Source organism: Hyla sarda, chromosome 3, assembly GCF_029499605.1.
Source record: "Hyla sarda isolate aHylSar1 chromosome 3, aHylSar1.hap1, whole genome shotgun sequence".
Taxonomy (NCBI): domain Eukaryota; kingdom Metazoa; phylum Chordata; class Amphibia; order Anura; family Hylidae; genus Hyla; species Hyla sarda.
The window spans coordinates 20183118-20204554 of record NC_079191.1 but is presented as its reverse complement, the minus strand read 5'-3'; the positions used below and the strand labels follow the sequence as shown (position 1 = coordinate 20204554).

General features: G+C 38.1%; 1 protein-coding gene across 1 annotated transcript in view; it reads right to left on the bottom strand.

Moving 5' to 3' along the window:
- Positions 1 to 20882, bottom strand: part of GATA4 (GATA binding protein 4) — a 123945-nt gene extending 103063 nt beyond the window's left edge. The window contains exon 1 of the mRNA XM_056563843.1: positions 20749 to 20882. The gene's annotated coding sequence lies outside the window, so the exon portion shown is untranslated. The remainder of the gene's footprint in view (positions 1 to 20748) is intronic.
- Positions 20883 to 21437: the final 555 nt, after the last annotated feature.

Sequence of the window (21437 nt, the reverse complement as noted above, 5' to 3'; positions counted from 1 at the left end):
ATGATGTACAGAGAATCCGTACACAGGACAAATACATACATGTCACATATATCATATACAGAACATTCATATACAGGACATATACATACATGTCATATATATCATATACAGAACATTCATATACAGGACATATACATACATGTCTCATATATCATATACAGAACATTCATATACAGGACATATACATACATGTCACATATATCATATACAGAACATTCATATACAGGACATATACATACATGTCACATATATCATATACAGAACATTCATATACAGGACATATACATACATGTCATATATATCATATACAGAACATTCATATACAGGACATATACATACATGTCATATATATCATATACAGAACATTCCTCTACAGGACATATACATACATGTCACATATATCATATACAGAACGTTCATATACAGGACATATACATACATGTCACATATATCATATACAGAACATTCATATACAGGACATATACATACATGTCACATATATCATATACAGAACATTCATATACAGGATATATACATACATGTCATATATATCATATACAGAACATTCCTCTACAGGACATATACATACATGTCACATATATCATATACAGGACATTCCCCTACAGGACATATACATACATGTCACATATATCATATACAGAACATTCATATACAGGACATATACATACATGTCACAAATACAGAACATTCCTCTACAGGACATATACATACATGTCACATATATCATATACAGAACATTCATATACAGGACATATACATACATGTCACATATATCATATACAGAACATTCATATACAGGACATATACATACATGTCATATATATCATATACAGAACATTCATATACAGGACATATACATACATGTCACATATATCATATACAGAACATTCATATACAGGATATATACATACATGTCACATATATCATATACAGAACATTCCTCTACAGGACATATACATACATGTCACATATATCATATACAGAACATTCATATACAGGACATATACATACGTGTCACATATATCATATACAGAACATTCCTCTACAGGACATATACATACATGTCACATATATCATATACAGAACATTCATATACAGGACATATACATACATGTCACATATATCATATACAGAACATTCATATACAGGACATATACATACATGTCACATATATCATATACAGAACATTCATATACAGGACATATACATACATGTCATATATATCATATACAGAACATTCATATACAGGACATATACATACATGTCATATATATCATATACAGAACATTCCTCTACAGGACATATACATACATGTCACATATATCATATACAGAACATTCATATACAGGATATATACATACATGTCACATATATCATATACAGAACATTCATATACAGGATATATACATACATGTCACATATATCATATACAGAACATTCATATACAGGATATATACATACATGTCATATATATCATATACAGAACATTCCTCTACAGGTCATATACATACATGTCACATATATCATATACAGAACATTCATATACAGGATATATACATACATGTCATATATATCATATACAGAACATTCATAAACAGGATATATACATACATGTCACATATATCATATACAGAACATTCATATACAGGATATATACATACATGTCACATATATCATATACAGAACATTCCTCTACAGGACATATACATACATGTCACATATATCATATACAGGACATTCCCCTACAGGACATATACATACATGTCACAAATACAGAACATTCCTCTACAGGACATATACATACATGTCACATATATCATATACAGAACATTCATATACAGGACATATACATACATGTCACATATATCATATACAGAACATTCATATACAGGACATATACATACATGTCTCATATATCATATACAGAACATTCATCTACAGGACATATACATACATGTCACATATATCATATACAGAACATTCCTCTACAGGACATATACATACATGTCATATATATCATATACAGAACATTCATATACAGGATATATACATACATGTCACATATATCATATACAGAACATTCATATACAGGACATATACATACGTGTCACATATATCATATACAGAACATTCATATACAGGACATATACATACATGTCATATATATCATATACAGAACATTCATCTACAGGACATATACATACATGTCACATATATCATATACAGAACATTCATATACAGGACATATACATACATGTCACATATATCATATACAGAACATTCATATACAGGACATATACATACATGTCACATATATCATATACAGAACATTCATATACAGGATATATACATACATGTCATATATATCATATACAGAACATTCATATACAGGACATATACATACATGTCATATATATCATATACAGAACATTCATATACAGGATATATACATACATGTCACATATATCATATACAGAACATTCATATACAGGACATATACATACATGTCACATATATCATATACAGAACATTCATATACAGGACATATACATACATGTCATATATATCATATACAGAACATTCATCTACAGGACATATACATACATGTCACATATATCATATACAGAACATTCATATACAGGACATATACATACATGTCACATATATCATATACAGAACATTCATATACAGGATATATACATACATGTCACATATATCATATACAGAACATTCCTCTACAGGACATATACATACATGTCACATATATCATATACAGAACATTCCTCTACAGGATATATACATACATGTCACATATATCATATACAGAACATTCATATACAGGACATATACATACATGTCACATATATCATATACAGAACATTCATCTACAGGACATATACATACATGTCACATATATCATATACAGAACATTCATATACAGGACATATACATACATGTCACATATATCATATACAGAACATTCATATACAGGACATATACATACATGTCACATATATCATATACAGAACATTCATAAACAGGATATATACATACATGTCATATATATCATATACAGAACATTCCTCTACAGGACATATACATACATGTCACATATATCATATACAGAACATTCCTCTACAGGACATATGCATACATGTCATATATATGATATACAGAACATTCATATACAGGATATATACATACATGTCACATATATCATATACTGAACATTCCTCTACAGGTCATATACATACATGTCACATATATCATATACAGAACATTCCTCTACAGGTCATATACATACATGTCACATATATCATATACAGAACATTCCTCTACAGGACATATACATACATGTCACATATATCATATACAGAACATTCATATACAGGACATATACATACATGTCACATATATCATATACAGAACATTCATCTACAGGACATATACATACATGTCACATATATCATATACAGAACATTCATATACAGGACATATACATACATGTCACATATATCATATACAGAACATTCATATACAGGACATATACATACATGTCACATATATCATATACAGAACATTCATATACTGGATATATACATACATGTCTTATATATATCATATACAGAACATTCCCCTACAGGACATATACATACATATCATATATATCATATACAGAACATTCCTCTACAGGTCATATACATACATGTCACATATATCATATACAGAACATTCCTCTACAGGATATATACATACATGTCACATATATCATATACAGAACATTCATATACAGGACATATACATACATGTCACATATATCATATACAGAACATTCATCTACAGGACATATACATACATGTCACATATATCATATACAGAACATTCATATACAGGACATATACATACATGTCACATATATCATATACTGAACATTCCTCTACAGGTCATATACATACATGTCACATATATCATATACAGAACATTCCTCTACAGGACATATACATACGTGTCACATATATCATATACAGAACATTCATATACAGGACATATACATACATGTCACATATATCATATACAGAACATTCATCTACAGGACATATACATACATGTCACATATATCATATACAGAACATTCATATACAGGACATATACATACATGTCACATATATCATATACAGAACATTCATATACAGGACATATACATACATGTCACATATATCATATACAGAACATTCATATACTGGATATATACATACATGTCTTATATATATCATATACAGAACATTCCCCTACAGGACATATACATACATATCATATATATCATATACAGAACATTCCTCTACAGGTCATATACATACATGTCACATATATCATATACAGAACATTCCTCTACAGGACATATACATACATGTCACATATATCATATACAGAACATTTCTCTACAGGACATATACATACATGTCACATATATCATATACAGAACATTCATATACAGGATATATACATACATGTCACATATATCATATACAGAACATTCATATACAGGATATATACATACATGTCACATATATCATATACAGAACATTCATATACAGGACATATACATACATGTCACATATATCATATACAGAACATTCATATACAGGACATATACATACATGTCACATATATCATATACAGAACATTCATCTACAGGACATATACATACATGTCACATATATCATATACAGAACATTCATATACAGGACATATACATACATGTCACATATATCATATACAGAACATTCCTCTACAGGATATATACATACATGTCACATATATCATATACAGAACATTCATATACAGGACATATACATACATGTCATATATATCATATACAGAACATTCATATACAGGATATATACATACATGTCATATATATCATATACAGAACATTCCCCTACAGGACATATACATACATGTCATATATATCATATACAGAACATTCCCCTACAGGACATATACATACATGTCATATATATCATATACAGAACATTCCCCTACAGGACATATACATACATGTCATATATATCATATACAGAACATTCCCCTACAGGACATATACATACATGTCATATATATCATATATAAATAAAGGAGTACTCCGCCCCTAGAAATATTATCCCCTATCAAAAGGATCAGACATCTTATCCCCTGTCCTTTGAATAGGGAGTAAGATGTCTAGGGGCAAAACAACCCATTAAAGGGGTACTCCGGTGGAAAACTTTCTTTTTTTTAATCAACTGGTGCCAGAAAGTTAAATAGATAAAAAAAATCTTAATCCTTCCAGTACTTATTAGCTGCTGAATACTACAGAGGAAATTCTTTTCTTTTTGGAACACAGAGCTCTCTGCTGACATCACGAGCACAGTGCTCTCTGCTGACACCTCTGTCCATTTTAAGAACTGTCCAGAGTAGGAGAAAATCCCCATAGACAACATATGCTGCTTTGAACAGTTCCTAAAATGGACACAGATGTAAGCAGAGAGCACTGTGCTCGTGATGTCAGCAGAGAGCACTGTGTTCCAAAAAGAGAAGAATTTCCTCTGTAGTATTCAGCAGCTAATAAGTACTGGAAGGATTAAGATTTTTTTTATAGAAGTCATTTACAAATCAGTTTAAATTTCTGGCTTTCCAGTTGATTTAAAAAAAAAAAAAATAAAAATAAATAAATAAATAAAGGTTTCCACCAGAGTACCCCTTTAAGTTGTTAATAAAGAAAATCCCCCCCCCCCATCCTCCATAAATAAAGGGTATCACGGCACTTGTAATGATCCATACTATCAAAATAGCTATGTTATTTATCCCACATGGTAAACGCACGGTAAAAGGGAAAAAAAGGAAATGCCAAAATGAGCATTTTGGTCAATTTGCCCCCCAAAAAGTTGAATAAAAATGTGGAAAAGGTGGCAAGTATCACAAAATGGTACCAATAAATACTACTGCAAAAAAACAAAAAAAAAACAAGCCCTGCCACAACTTCATTGGGAGAAAAATAAACAATGTTATGGCGTTCAGAATATGGCGACACAAGAAAATGTTTTGTTTTACCTTATCTCATAATGAAAAAGTAGTAAGACATTTTTTTTTTTTTAAAGAAATTAGCTCTGTTGTTCTATTCCTGGATAACCCCTTTAAGGCAATACACAAGGAAAGTGCCCTTCTGGGCTTCACTCATGACACTTGACAGACGTTTCTTTGGTTTCTTTTTCATTTTATTTTCAATCCCTTACATAATCCTATTCGAATCCTTCATGGATTACACTCAGTGAGTTGTCTGTGTGGCCCTTTTAATTTAGCATGAGCCCTCCCAGATCAGATGCCTAAGTCAGACCCCAGATCAGACCCCTAAATCAGTCTTCAGATCAGATAACAAGATCGACAACATCTCCTCCCCCTCCCAGGCGTTTCTCCTGGCACTAGCCAGCGCCTCAACATTGTACTCTCTCACAAGACACTGGACCTTGTGTGTTGAAGCCTATAGGACCTGATGTGGTGAGGGTGGACTTTTGGGGACCAGTCGCAGCTGGGACTACTGTGGCATCCTATAGTTATGCCACTCCTTGTGTCCAGTATGTTCACTGATGATTGTCTGGACTAGAAACAATGTAATAATGTAGTAAAAACTCCTACTATCCACATTATTATGCTACCAATAAAAATACATATCACCCTGCAAAAAACGAGCCCTCACACAACTCCGTAGATGGAAAAATAAAAACGTGGTGAGGCAAATGAAAACTATATACATTTAGGATGACTAAAGCTGTACTGACCCACAGAACAGTGTTATCATTTCACAATGCATTATATGGTGAAATGAGGGGTACAATTGAAAAGTACAGCTTGGCCTGCAAAAAACAAACCCCGTACAGTTTAGTTGATGGAAAAAATAAAAGATTCTGGAGAAGTAAAAAATGTTAAATGTCAGGAAGAAATGATGTTATTCCTTCGTTGTATAGTATCAATACGTCTAAACTTTTATATAGGAGAAAATTTTAAGGGTCTCTTCACACGTACAGTATTCTGCGCAGATTTGATGCGCAGGATTTCAAGCTGTCTTCAGACATTCATTTTACATTGAAATCTGCAGCAGAAAATCCTATGCATCAAATCTGCAAAGAATACTGTACATGGGAATAGACCCTAAAGGGAACACTAAGATAACACATCCTAGATCTGAATGAATGAACTAATCGTATGAAATACTTTCGTCTTTACATAGTTGAATGCGCTGACAACAAAATCACACAAAAATTATCAATGGAAATCAAATGTATCAACCCATGGAGGTCTGGATATGGAGTCACACTCAAAATCACAGTGGGAAACCACACTACAGGCTGATCCAACTTTATGTAATGTCCTTAATACAAGTCCCAATGAGGCTCAGTAGTGTGTGTGGCCTCCACGTGTCCGTATGACCTCCCTACAACGCCTGGGCATGATCCTGATGAGGTGGAGGATGGTCTCCTGAGGGATGTCCTCCCAGACCTGGACTAAAGCATCCTCCAACTCCGCCAACTCCTGGACAGTCTGTGTTTCAATGTGGTGTTAGTGGATGGAGCGAGACATGACGTCCCAGATGTGCTCAATCGGATTCAGGTCTGAGGAACGGGCGGCCAGTCCATAGCATCAATGCCTTCCTCTTGCAGGAACTGCTGACACACTCCAGCCACATGAGGTCTAGCATTGTCTTGCATTAGGAGGAACCCAGGGCCAACCACACCAGCATATGGTCTCACAAGGGGTCTGAGGATCTCATCTCTGTACCTAATGGCAGTCAGGCTACCTCTGGCAAGCACATGGAGGGCTGTGCGGCCCCCCAAAAAAGTGCCACCCCACACCATTACTGACCCACCGCCAAACAGGTCATGCTGGAGGATGTTGCAAGCAGCAGAACGTTCTCCATGGCGTCTCCAGACTCTGTCACGTCTGTCACATGTGCTCAGTTTGAACCTGCTTTCATCTGTGAAGAGCACAGGGTGCCAGTTGCGAATTTGCCTATCTTGGTGTTCTCTGGCAAATGGCAAACGTACTGCTGTAAGCACTGTTTCTGTTTGAGTGGACACATGCACATTTGTGACCTGCTGGAGGTCATTTTGCAGGGCTCTGGCAGTGCTCCTCCTGCTCCTCCTTGCACAAAGGCGGAGGTAGCGGTCCTGCTGCTGGGTTGTTGCCCTCCTACGGCCTCCTCCACGTCTCCTGATATACTGGCCTGTCTCCTGGTAGCGCCTCCATGCTCTGGACACTACGCTGACAGACACAGCAAACCTTCTTGCCACAGCTCGCATAGATGTGCCATCCTGGATGAGCGGCACTACCTGAGCCTGTGAAATTGATTGTCAATCAGTGTTCTTCCTGAGTGGACAGTGTGATTTCACAGAAGTGTCATTGACTTGGAGTTACATTGTGTTGTTTAAAGGAGTACTCTAGTGCAGAGTATTCCTGCTCCGTCCTGCCCGGGCTGCAAAATAAATGAAAATGAACCATCACTCACCTCCCTGGGTTCCCGCGGAGCATCACTACAGCTGATCGGTCCTCCGGTGCATCTCCTTCATACTTGCGGGTGTAACGAAGCGTCACATGGTGCTCAGCCTATCCCCGGCCGCCGCGATGTTCTGCCTCGGCCTGCGATAGGCTGAGCACCATGTGACGCTTCGTTACACACGGAAGTATGAAGGAGATTGACCGGAGGACCGATCAGCTGTAGTGACGCTCGCTGGGAACCCAGGGAGGTGAGTGATGGTTCATTTTCATTTATTTTGCAGCCCGGGCAGGACGGAGCAGGAATACTCTGCACTAGAGTACTCCTTTAACCCCTTAAGGACCGGAGGTTTTTCCGTTTTTGCATTTTCGTTTTTTGCTCCTTGCCTTTAAAAAATCATAACTCTTTCAAATTTACACCCAAAAATCCATATGATGGCTTATTTTTTGCGCCACCAATTCTACTTTGTAATGACGTCAGTCATTTTGCCCAAAAATCTATGGTGAAGCGGGAAAAAAAATCATTGTGCGACAAAATTGAAAAAAAAACGCTGTTTTGTAACTTTTGGGGGCTTCCGTTTCTACGTAGTACATTTTTCGGTAAAAATGACACCTGATATGTATTCTGTAGGTCCATACGATTAAAATGATACCCTACTTATATAGGTTTGATTTTGTCGGACTTTTGGAAAAAATCATAACTACATGCAGGAAAATTAATACGTTTAAAATTGTCATCTTCTGACCCCTATAACTTTTTTATTTTTCCGTGTATGGGGCGGTATGAGGGCTCATTTTTTGCGCCGTGATCTGAAGTTTTTAACGGTACCATTTTTGCATTGATAGGACTTATTGATCACTTTTTATTCATTTTTAAATGATATAAAAAGTGACCAAAAATGCACTATTTTGGACTTTGGAATTTTTTTGCGCGCACGCCATTGACCGAGCGGTTTAATTAATGATATATTTTTATAATTCGGACATTTCCGCACGCGGTGATACCACATATGTTTATTTTTATTTTTATTTACACTGTGTTTTTTTTTTTATTGGAAAAGGGGGGTGATTCAAACTTTTAATAGGGGAGGAGTTAAATGATCTTTATTCACTTTTTTTTTTCACTTTTTTTTTGCAGTGTTATAGGTCCTATAGGGACCTATAACACTGCACACACTGATCTTCTATGTTGATCACTGGTTTCTCATAAGAAACCAGTGATCAACGATTCTGCCGCATGACTGCTCATGCCTGGATCTCAGGCACTGAGCAGTCATTCGGCGATCGGACAGCGAGGAGGCAGGAAGGGGCCCTCCCGCTGTCCTGTCAGCTGTTCGGGATGCCGCGATTAGCCGCGGCTATCCCGAACAGCCCAACTGAGCTAGCCGGGAACTTTCACTTTCACTTTTAGCCGCGCGGCTCAGCTTTGAGCGCGCGGCTAAAGGGTTAATAGCGCGCGGCGCCGCGATCGGCGCTGCGCGCTATTAGAGGCGGGTCCCGGCTTCACTATGACGCCGGGCCCGCCATGATATGACGCGGGGTTACTGTGTAACCCCGCGTTATATCAGAAGAGCAGGACCAATGACGTACCGGTACGTCATTGGTCCTTAAGGGGTTAAGTGTTCCCTTTATTTTTTTGAGCAGTGTATGTCACACCATAGTGTGATCTTTGCTTAGATGTTTATTTTTAGCAGCATACAAAATATGTGCTGTCTCAGGTTCTCCCAGTTTGCAGTGCGGCCTAATATATTACATCACTAGACAGATGTGGAAAGAGAGCCTGCCTGTGCTTTAATGGGTGGAGCATCCACTGGATGAGAGGGAGATCATTTTCCACAGGGCAGCAGGGAATTGTAGTTTCAAGCACAGCATGAAAGAAAGCCTAGCTATGCTGCTGATGTGTGGGAGGAAGAAAAATACTTTACACTTACAAATACGGGATCCTGGGACTTGTAGGTGTAGGGGGGGAACTCCAACAGGAAGTAGCCATTTCAAAATAAGAAAGTAGCAGCATTACGGTGCACTCACAACACCATTAAGCCCCAAGACAAGCACGGATCCATACTGAGCATGTCCATTACTGGCTGGCAGGTAAGTACTTAAAGGGGTACTCCGGCCCTAAGACATCTTATCCCCTATCCAGTATCACAGGGGGGCGGAACCATGACATCACGATACTCCAGCCACGTGATCGTGATTCATCAGACCCGGAGCGGTGTTCGTTCCGGAGGCTGATGATAGCGGGGTGCTGAATGAAAGATTGAGGGGGTCCCCAGCGGCAGGACCACCACGATCAGGCATCTCATGCCCTTTCCTTTGGAGTGCATTTACCCTAAGGAGTTCACTTTTACTAGAGGGGAAGGTATGTATACTATATGAGTGTTATTGTATGTAATATATAGCAGTATCTCTAAATCTTCTCCGCATCGCTACTGCCTGCGCCTTTGTTGAACTCTCTGTTTAGGTGAATTGTAGGTTAAGGGATTTGCTGCTATAAAAGTTGACTTATTGCTTGTTAACTCCTCCATAAGCCCCTTAAGACACTTTAAGTACAAATAAAACATGCAAAGGGTAATTGTACCAAATCCCGGCTGCCTGTGACGCTTTTATTTACACATTAAACCATTATGAATGATTCCAGAGATGAAGCAGAGCCGTTTAGCGCTCAGTGATGGATCAGGAGATTATTCTCTGCGGAGTGTTTTTTTTTTTCTTTTTGGTCCCGGTTCTTCCTCCCTTCCTCATCCCCGACATATTCTCTGTTTGACAGAAGTTTACAGTTGAATTAAAGGGGTACTAAGATGCAAAAAAAATTTTTTTTTTCAAATCAATTTATTCCAGAAAGTCAAACAGATTCGAAAATTACTTTTATTTAATAATCTTATCCCTTCTAGTACTTATCAGCTGCTGTATGCGCCAAAGGAAGTTGTGTAGTTCTTTTCTGTCTGACTACAGTTCTCTCTGCTGACACCTCTGTCCATGTCAGGAACTGTCCAGAGTAGGAGCAAATCCCCATAGAATTCCTCACCTGTTCCCGACATGGACAGAGGGGTCAGCAAAGAGCACTGTGGTCAGACTGAAAATAAATATATAACTTCCTGTGGAGCAAACAGCAGCTGATAAGTACTGGAAGGGTTAATATTTGTAATAGAAGTGATTTACAAATTTGTATAACTTTCTGGCACCAGTTGATTTGAAAAAATAAAAAAAATAATAATGTTTTCCACCGGAGTACCCCTTTAACCCCTTAAGGACGCAGGACGTAAATGTACGTCCTGGTGCGGTGGTACTTAACGCACCAGGACGTACATTTACGTCCTAAGCATAACCGCGGGCATCGGAGCGATGCCCGTGTCATGCGCGGCTGATCCCGGCTGCTGATCGCAGCCAGGGACCCGCCGGCAATGGCCGACGCCCGCGATCTCGCGGGTGTCCGCCATTAACCCCTCAGGTGCCGGGATCAATACAGATCCCGGCATCTGCGGCAGTGCGCGATTTGAATGAATGATCGGATCGCCCGCAGCGCTGCTGCGGGTATCAGATCATTCATAACGCCGCACGGAGGTCCCCTCTCCTTCCTCCGTGCGGCTCCCGGCGTCTCCTGCTCTGGTCTGTGATCGAGCAGACCAGAGCAAAAGATGACCGATAATACTGATCTGTTCTATGTCCTATACATAGAACAGATCAGTATTAGCAATCATGGTATTGCTATGAATAGTCCCCTATGGGGACTATTCAAGTGTAAAAAAAAATGTAAAAAAATGTAAAAGTAAAAGTTAAAAAAAAGTTAAAAATCCCCTCCCCCAATAAAAAAGTAAAACGTCCGTTTTTTCCTATTTTACCCCCAAAAAGCGTAATTTTTTTTATAGACATATTTGGTATCGCCGCGTGCGTAAATGTCCGAACTATTAAAATAAAATGTTAATGATCCCGTACGGTTAACGGCGTGAACGAAAAAAAAAAAAAGTCCAAAATTCCTACTTTTTTAATACATTTTATTAAAAAGAAAATTATAAAAAATGTATTACGTTTTTTATATGCAAATGTGGTATAAAAAAAAAGTACAGATCATGGCGCAAAAAATGAGCCCCCATACCGCCGCTTATACGGAAAAATAAAAAAGTTAGGGGTCATCAAAATAAAGTGATTATAAACGTACTAATTTGGTTAAAAAGTTTGTGATTTTTTTTAAGCGCAACAATAATATAAAAGTATGTAATAATGGGTATCATTTTAATCGTATTGACCCTCAGAATAAAGAACACACGTCATTTTTACCATAAATTGTACGGCGGGAAAACGAAACCTTCCAAAATCAGCAAAATTGCGTTTTTCGTTTTAATTTCCCCACAAAAATAGTGTTTTTTGGTTGCGCCATACATTTTATGATATAATGAGTTATGTCATTACAAAGGACAACTGGTCGCGCAAAAAAAAAAGCCCTCATACTAGTCTGTGGATGAAAATATAAAAGAGTTATGATTTTTAGAAGGGGAGGAGGAAAAAATGAAAACGTAAAAATTAAATTGTCTGAGTCCTTAAGGCCAAAATGGGCTGAGTCCTTAAGGGGTTAATGGGGGGAAAATATATTGTAATGTTTTGTGTTAGTTTTGTTTTTAGTCATGTTAAGTATTTTTAAAGTAGTTTGTTCCAACTACCAGATTGTAGATGGTGTGCCACCACTAAGGACATGGACATTTATTTTTACTTTAACACTGGTCCTGGTAACCAGCACTCAGGTGCCCCCACCCCCTAGCTTCACCAATGGTACAACACAGCAGCCCACCAGAGAACGTTGGCTGTCTGGGCATGCTGGGAGTTGAAGTTTTGCAACATCTAGAGGGCCACAGCTTGAGACCCTCTCTTTGTTGGGTTGACTTGAGAAAAGCAAAACATTTTCTTGAAATAATGATGTTACGTCTTGTGTGATATCAACTAAATGAGTTGCATAGGGGAGCAGATTTAGATGGGGTACACTGCTAGGTCCTAACCTATGGGCAGCATGGAAAGGACCCTATGGGCCTCCATGAAGCCCATAAACACTGATTGTGCCCATAAGTGGTCTTTTTCAGCCACTGAAAAGCAATGTTTGATATGATGGAGATAACAGTGCCCTCTATGCCCTGGAGCTTTCCACTGATGGTTACAGATGGAGCTTAAAGGGATTATCCAGGAATCGAAAAAACGGAGATAATTTCTTTCAAGAAACAGCTCCATGTTTGGGTCCAGGTTGTGTGTGGTATTCCTACTTGGCTCCATTCACTTCAATGGAACTGAGCTGCAGAACCAACCCCAACCTGGAGACAGACAGGGAGCGGTTTCTGAAAGAAACTGGCTCTGTTTTTCGATTCCTGGATAACCCCTTTAACCAGGTTGTGTTGGCTTTGGCTTATGTCAGTTGGGCAAAGCTTAAGAAAAGCTATAGCAAATGGGCATGTCACCAGCTGGTATCTTACCTATACAAATAGGCAATTGAGTACCCCAACTCAAATGTAACAAGCCAGGGGTCCCAGAGGATAGTGAATAAGTTATAGATCGCGGGGGGTTCCAACATCTAGGACCCCCGCGATCTCCTTTACGGGGCTACGGAAATATGCTGTAAGGGAGCATATCCGTCCCAACATGATGTGGCTGCCAATGCGCCCCCTCCATGTATCCCATAGAGATACATGGAGGGCGCGTATCTGCTGTGGCTTTCTGCTGGGGACGACATGGTGCTTCCTGTAGACTGCCGTGGCCCCGTACAGGAGATCGGTGGGGGGAGGTGGGGGGGGCATGGAGATCAGCAATCGGACCCCTGTGATCTATAACTTATCCCCTATTTTTCAGATAGGGGATAAGCTATATTGCACTACAGTATTCCTTTAAGGAAAAACATTACCCTCTGGTGCCCCCCTTTTTATGCACCAAAGAGAGTCTAAATAATACAGTAGACACGTGCAATTTGTTTAGTAAAACCAATATATTTTGGTACAAATATTTACTTATTTGGACATTCAGATCCATCCAAAGCCACAAACAAAATGTAATCATATATTCATAGAAATCCAAAAATCCCAATAGACAATATGAATAAGAAGAATGAAAGGACGAAAATTCGAATGAAGCCGAAGACTGAAATGGCAAAAATGAAAACTGTCTAATTTTGAATACATTCCAATATTTTAGTTACATTTCTCCTGAGCATAATTAAAATGAAGTGGGATTTAAAGGGGTACTCCACTGCTTGACATCTTATCCCCTATCCAAAGGTGGGGACCCCCCCGCGTTCTCCCACAGCACCCTGCATTTTAAACAAACGCCGGGTTCTTACAGCAGTGGCCACGCCCCCTTGTGCTGTCACCCCACGCCCCCTCCATTCATGTCTATGGGAGAGGGCATGTTGGCTGACATGCCCCCTCCCATAGACATGAATGGAGTGGGTGTGGCTTGATGGCACAAGGGGGCATGGCCGTGATGTCACAATCATGTCCTCCGGCTCCGATCATTCTAAGCAAAATGTTGAGAACGCTGGAGCATGGGAGTACCCCTTTAATCAATTAGTTTTTCTGATGGCTGGCATTCTTGTCACATGTATCTACTTTGGCCAATCAGCTTAATTGCTCACTTTTTCTGTGGAGTCAGACTGCAAGCGGGGGGTAGGGTGAAGGTTACGTTTAAGGAGAAGGCAATAGCAAATGAGGTCTAAAAACAAGAACCGCAAAATGAAAAACGCGCCTAACAAAAAGAAACACGCGCCTAACAACATTTTTTTTAACTTAGAATGAGGTTATAAAACAAAAACAACGGAACGAGAAAATGCTCTTAACGAAACGAAACTAAACCACCAGTACCAAATTTTCCATTGTGTACATGTTTATAATACAGTCATACAGTGAACAAATATCCAGACCATACACTGTCCAAATATCAATGCTGTAAACTGTCCAAATAAAAATAATACTTTCCAACTGATACCTAAATTGCAACGGCTACATCTCTAGGGAATGGAGCTACAACCTGTAAAGTTGTCTTACCATAAATTTTAGCACCAAGTCTCGATTAGTAAAGCAATCTATGGGTGTCCAGAGCATCTGGCAAGCATGTGCCATTGTATCAATGTATCATTGTGTACGTCCTTACAGAGTACACATTAGAGAAAATTTGGTTGAACCATCCAATTTGGTTCACCCCAAACACCTGATGAAGGAGCCCCTAAGCCCTGAAACTTGTTGTACCATTGGTTTATACAATAAAAGATGTTCATTATTAATTAAATACGGTGGATTGCACCTTTTTTCAGGCTTTTTTCTCCTTCTTAGACATCCAATTTGGGAGTGATGGACAAATGCCTAAGGCTAGGTTGAGGCCGATGCAAATTTATGTGGTATACGTCAACAGCGTTGGAGGATGGGCTGCTAGCATATATCACAGAAGGACCCCACTGGACACAACCATTTTAAGTTGCCTAATGTAATCTAAATGTGACACTATTTTTCAATGGGATTCAAAAGCATGGTGGAAAAACACTATGAGCTCAAGATATATACTGAACATCGTTACCTTTAGACAGCATATTCAATGGGTGGGTCCAATGGCGGTCCCACTGTGGTTGCATCGGCATCTCATTCTCCTGGCCTGCTGATATATATACCACATAAATTTGCACTGGATAGGTGTGAACCTAGTCTAATTTGTATGAAGTCCTCTCGACTATCCCTGGAGGAGTAGGATCCGGCATGTTGAATTTCAACTTCCAATCCACTGGTTTACCCTAGAGATTAGCCACTGCCAAAAGGTGTCTGGCAGCAGCTTTCTCTCCATTCTGCATTGAAATCACATGCTTGCTCAGTCAAATAACTGTTGGCTAAACAAGCAACTGACAGCTGCTGAAGGCGTGCGCCTCCTTAAATAGGCACTGTAAGATTTAAACTTTGTATATGTTATACATCTTGGCAAAACATTTATCTTTCTAATATACTTCATAAGAAAAAATGTATTCCATGGCTTATAAAAAAAAAAAGTAAAATAAAAGACCACTAGGGGTCCCCATATGTCCAGATTATAATCCTGTCCGGCTGCAGCATCAGCTTTGTCCCGGGCAGGGACAAAGTCCAGGAAGTGACGGTGGCACTAGCACTCCTCTGTGCTCACTCCTGTCCTATCATGCAGCATGTAAACAAAGAAGAGGGGGTTACAGAGCAGCCTGTAGTGATTGGATGAAGAGAGCCAGCACTCAGGGAGGAAAATGAGTCATGCAGAGGGAGGATACACTCCCTCCGGAGCACAGAATGACAAACCAAGTGAGCAACAGGTAGAAGGTATTTGTGAGAGAACTATAGGTTCTAGACATAAAAAGTCATGACCACTGCCGCAGGAACCCGCCGTTTGTTTTAAACGCTGCGAGAGATCGCTGGGGACCCCAACAGAGGGACCCTCGAGATCAGACATCTTATCCCCTATTCTTTGGATAGGGGGATAAGATGTCTAGCAGCGGAGTACCCCTTCAAGTGAATTCAGTCTGGTCTAGTGAACATATAAGGCCACCCCGGTTACACAAGCTTTGAGTACTCATTTTAGAAAAAGGACAGAGAGGCCAGTGGGAAGAAGGGCACCGTATCGAATGTCTTCCTTCTGCTCAAAGGCTGCCCTTGGAAAATGCACAAAAGTATTACAGAGGATTAACATTACAGTGTAGCTCTTTTGTATATCGGTGGATTTCTTCTCAGGACGCTGATGATACAATGTGAACCTTCGGGGAAACGAATTTTTCACAAGTGTATGTGCTTTACTCACTGCTGTCCATGGATAGTTTTCGGTAGTGAGTTATCGCCCATGACCCTGCCCCCCCAACCCTCTTCTTGTCATTAACATATCAGTAGAGGCGTGATCTGGGGACTGACAACTCTAAGGCTATTTAGGAGGAACCAAAAATATCTATCATCGATGGTGCGTCCCCCACTTACCCAAAGTGTCTGCTGATGCCTCTAGACCAGTGGTCTCCAAACCATGGAACTCCAGCTGTTGCAAAACTACAACTCCCAGCATGCCCGGACAGCCAACGGCTGTCCGGGTATGCTGGGGGTTGTAGTTTTTCAACAGCTGCAGGTCCACCATTTGGTGATCTAGTCTTTTAACGATAGATAGTTGTGCTTCCCCCACCCATGGTGTTAAAAGTTGATAAGGTCTGCTGATGCCTCTAGACCAGTGGTCTCCAAACCGTGGACCTCCAGATGTTGCAAAACTACAACTCCGTGCATGCTGGGAGTTAAATCTTTGCAACAGCTAGAGGTCCAGCGATTGAAGACCTAAACTTCTGACAATAGATATTTGTCAGTTTACCAAATATTGGACTTTTTATTAAAATTGTCATGTCTATGACTACGACATTTGCGGGAACTATTCAAAAGATATTTTTTTTTCTCCAAAAAATCAGCTTATACTACCTCATGTTAGCAATTGATCAGCCTTAAAGGGGTACCCCGGTGGAAATTTTTTTTTTTTTAAATCAACTGGTGCCAGAAAGTTATACAGATTTGTAAGTTACTTCTATTCAAAAATCTTAATCCTTCCAGTACTTATCAGCAGCTGTAGGCTTCCGACCACAGTGTTCTCAGCTGACACCTGTCCAGAGCAGGAGAGGTTTGCTATGGGGATTTGCTCCTTCTCTAGACAGTTCCTGACATGGACAGAGGTGTTAGCAGAGAGCAAAGAACTACACAACACATACAGCGGCTGATAAATACTGGAAAGATTAAGATTTTTAAATAGGAGTAATTTAAAAATCCGATTAACTTTCTGGCACCAGTCGATTAAAAATTTTTTTCCAACGGAGTACCCCTTTAAAGCCCTATGTTAAGGAAAAAATGGGCCTAAGTCTTTCTTTTCCCCCGAAACAGCAGCTAATTGAAGCTCAGTCCTGTTCTTCCAACCTTTACTTAGTAATAGTAGCTTGGTTGATTTTCAGATTTTTTATTTATTTTTATATATAAAACACTGTCTAAGAGAGGGGTCCCCCATTGAGTTGTCAAAATGGACCTTCTATAATGATGCCGGATTTTACCCTGGCTCCCCATATCCTTTCCGAAACCCTTAGAACAATTCCTTTACTGTTCTATTCGCAAACATTGTGGTTACTTTAGAGAGAGGAGTCCTGCACGTGTTCTTGACCCCCTCGTGGCAAAGAAGTAAAGGGTTAACCAGAGTTGGGTCCCTTCTCTTCAAGCCTGGTTTGCCTCAATGGTATGGATGATGTGTTATATCGTAAGACCTCACCCCACTTCACTACATTTTTTTTCAATGACCACCTTGATGATAGTTGGGTGCAGTGATCTTCTACAGTATTTCGTTTTTCGGCAATGAAGAATTTTTTGGTCTCCAAGTTAAATGTATACATAACTATTTCAGTTCACTTTCTTTTTATCTTTAGAAACACATACATTATATGTGATCTAGACACACACAATGCTAAAAAAAACAAAACACAAAAAAAAATAATCAAAAAACTAAACCTTTACTTCAAAAAGTCTTCCAGTGGTCAGAGCGTCTGATGATCATCTAAGATCTACGAGCACCTTGAAGATCCCAACTCAGAATTATCAGGTGTTTTCGATCAACATTAAATGACTCTATTCCATTCAACGAAAGCACACGTAAAGGCACACAAATTTTTACTCAAATGTTAATTTACCACCGCTAGTTGAACATGTCAATTCACAAATATTGAACCAGAGGTACGTGGAGGGGTGAAGGACACTTGAATGGTAACTTGACAGGTCCTGATATCCGCATTATCTCGAGACCCTTTAAAAATGATTGGTCCGGTAGTCTACTGCGCTACAGTTGTGAGCTATAAGGCGGCAGATAATAATACGAGTCCCGCTGGTTAAAACTGCAATATATTCATTATTTTTTTTAGAAATTCTATCACATCTTTTGCCGTTTTTCATGGAACAAGAAATCACTACATTTTAGAAGGAAATGTAACAATAGCTTTTAAAATATACGAATCGTTAATGTGTAAAAAACAATGTGATAAAAATATGAAAAATTTAAACGAAATACAAAGTGGAGGAATCCTAATTTAATTTTACAAATATTAACTTTTTTTTTTACTTTACTCTTTATTTCTTAGATATTTTAGACTGCGTTAAAAAATATCAAAAACAAATGCAAAGTAAAGAAATTCTAATTTAATTTAACTGAAATAATTTTTTTTACTTTACTCTTTATTTCTGATGTGGTTTATACTGTAATAAAAATAATATAAAAAAAAGAAACAAATGCAAAGTAAAAAAATTCTAATTAAATTTTGACTCAAATTCAATTTTACTTACTTTTCTTTTCTTATGTGTATTATGCTTTAAATATTTTTAACAATGTAGAATGAATAATGTTACGATGAAAATAAGCATAGAATGTAAACATAAAACCATATTATATTATTAACATATATAATTATTAATACATAATATTTCCACAGTTGGGCTTACACTAAAATGTATGAATTCATGAATTAATTAATTGATATTTTTACAAGTTTTTGTTCTGACAGAAATTTGTATCTATATTTTTTCTCTAAAGTTTTTTTTTCCATACCATTAAAATTTGAAATTATTATATTAAATCAGTATTTTAAATGTAATATAAATCTTGAATATTTCTAATTCTGTTTATACATTAAAATCATTTAAACATGAATATAACAAATTTGCTTTTTACATTTTAAATATTTTAGATTTTTTTTAGAACAAAATTTTGCTGAACTGTATAAAATCTAATTTTTTTATGACACTTTATGTTGCTTTGTAATTTTTGTCCATTGTGGAAAAGCACAACTTTTTAACTAATAATAATAATATTTCATGACAACATATTATATAAAGCCTTACACATCTCAAAAAGAGAGCTAGTTTAATTTTAATTTTATTTTTATAATTCTTTTCTGTGTTTATACTATTTTATATTATTTAATACATTTCATTTAATATTTTAACAATGTATCACAACTTTAGCAATATATTCCCGTTACTATTTTTACTTTTATATTAATTTGTTAGATTTTTTTTTCTAAATAAAGAATAAGACATGTAGTTGCTTTCCCGCACTCAACATGGCCGCCTGTCACCGGTGGCCGAAATAATAATTTCTCAAAAAGAACAGCCACAAAATAATTTTCATTCAAAACAACAAAAAAAAAAAAGACAAAAGAGCCCACGTTACCTTTGGCTGCGGAGACAGATATTCACAGGGTGCTGGGGTCTGCCAGCTCCTGAGCAGCAACATATGAAAGTTGAGAAAGCAAACTCCCAGCCCTGAGCTCTTTCCCTTGGAATTTGATAACATTAAAATAGATAAGAAAGTGGTTTATTAACCTCCAAGCTTCTAGGGGGTTTCACAAAACTGCTCTGTGTTAGCAGTCTCTAATTCACAGACGCTTCTAACTCCTCATTTATCCTTGTTTATTTATTAATTTTTAGTTTTTTTTACTTTTTTGAGTCTCGGTCTTCAGCAGTACCGGTAGAGGCAGCATTCTATTCCTTTCGAATGATGAAAACTTAAAATAGGCTTGTGAAGCTGCACACACAGTGCAGTAGGGCTGCCCAAGCCTACTCTATATTCCCAAAAAACACCTTTGCAATCCCTCCAGAAGTTGTCCGAACAGTCGGAAAGGCGGTGTGGCCACACCGCTTCTCCGACTGTTCAGTCAACTTCTGGAGGGATTACAAAGTAATTTTTTGTTAATATACAGCAGTTGTATGGCTAGAATAGGCTTTTGCAGCTCTACTGTACTGTGGGTGCAGCTTCACAAGCCTATTTTAGGTGACAGCTGCTCTTTAAGATTTGGTATATGGTAGTTAGCGGTCAGCCCAGTCAATGGTGTCTGCTGTCACTCAAGCCCTACGGCTGGG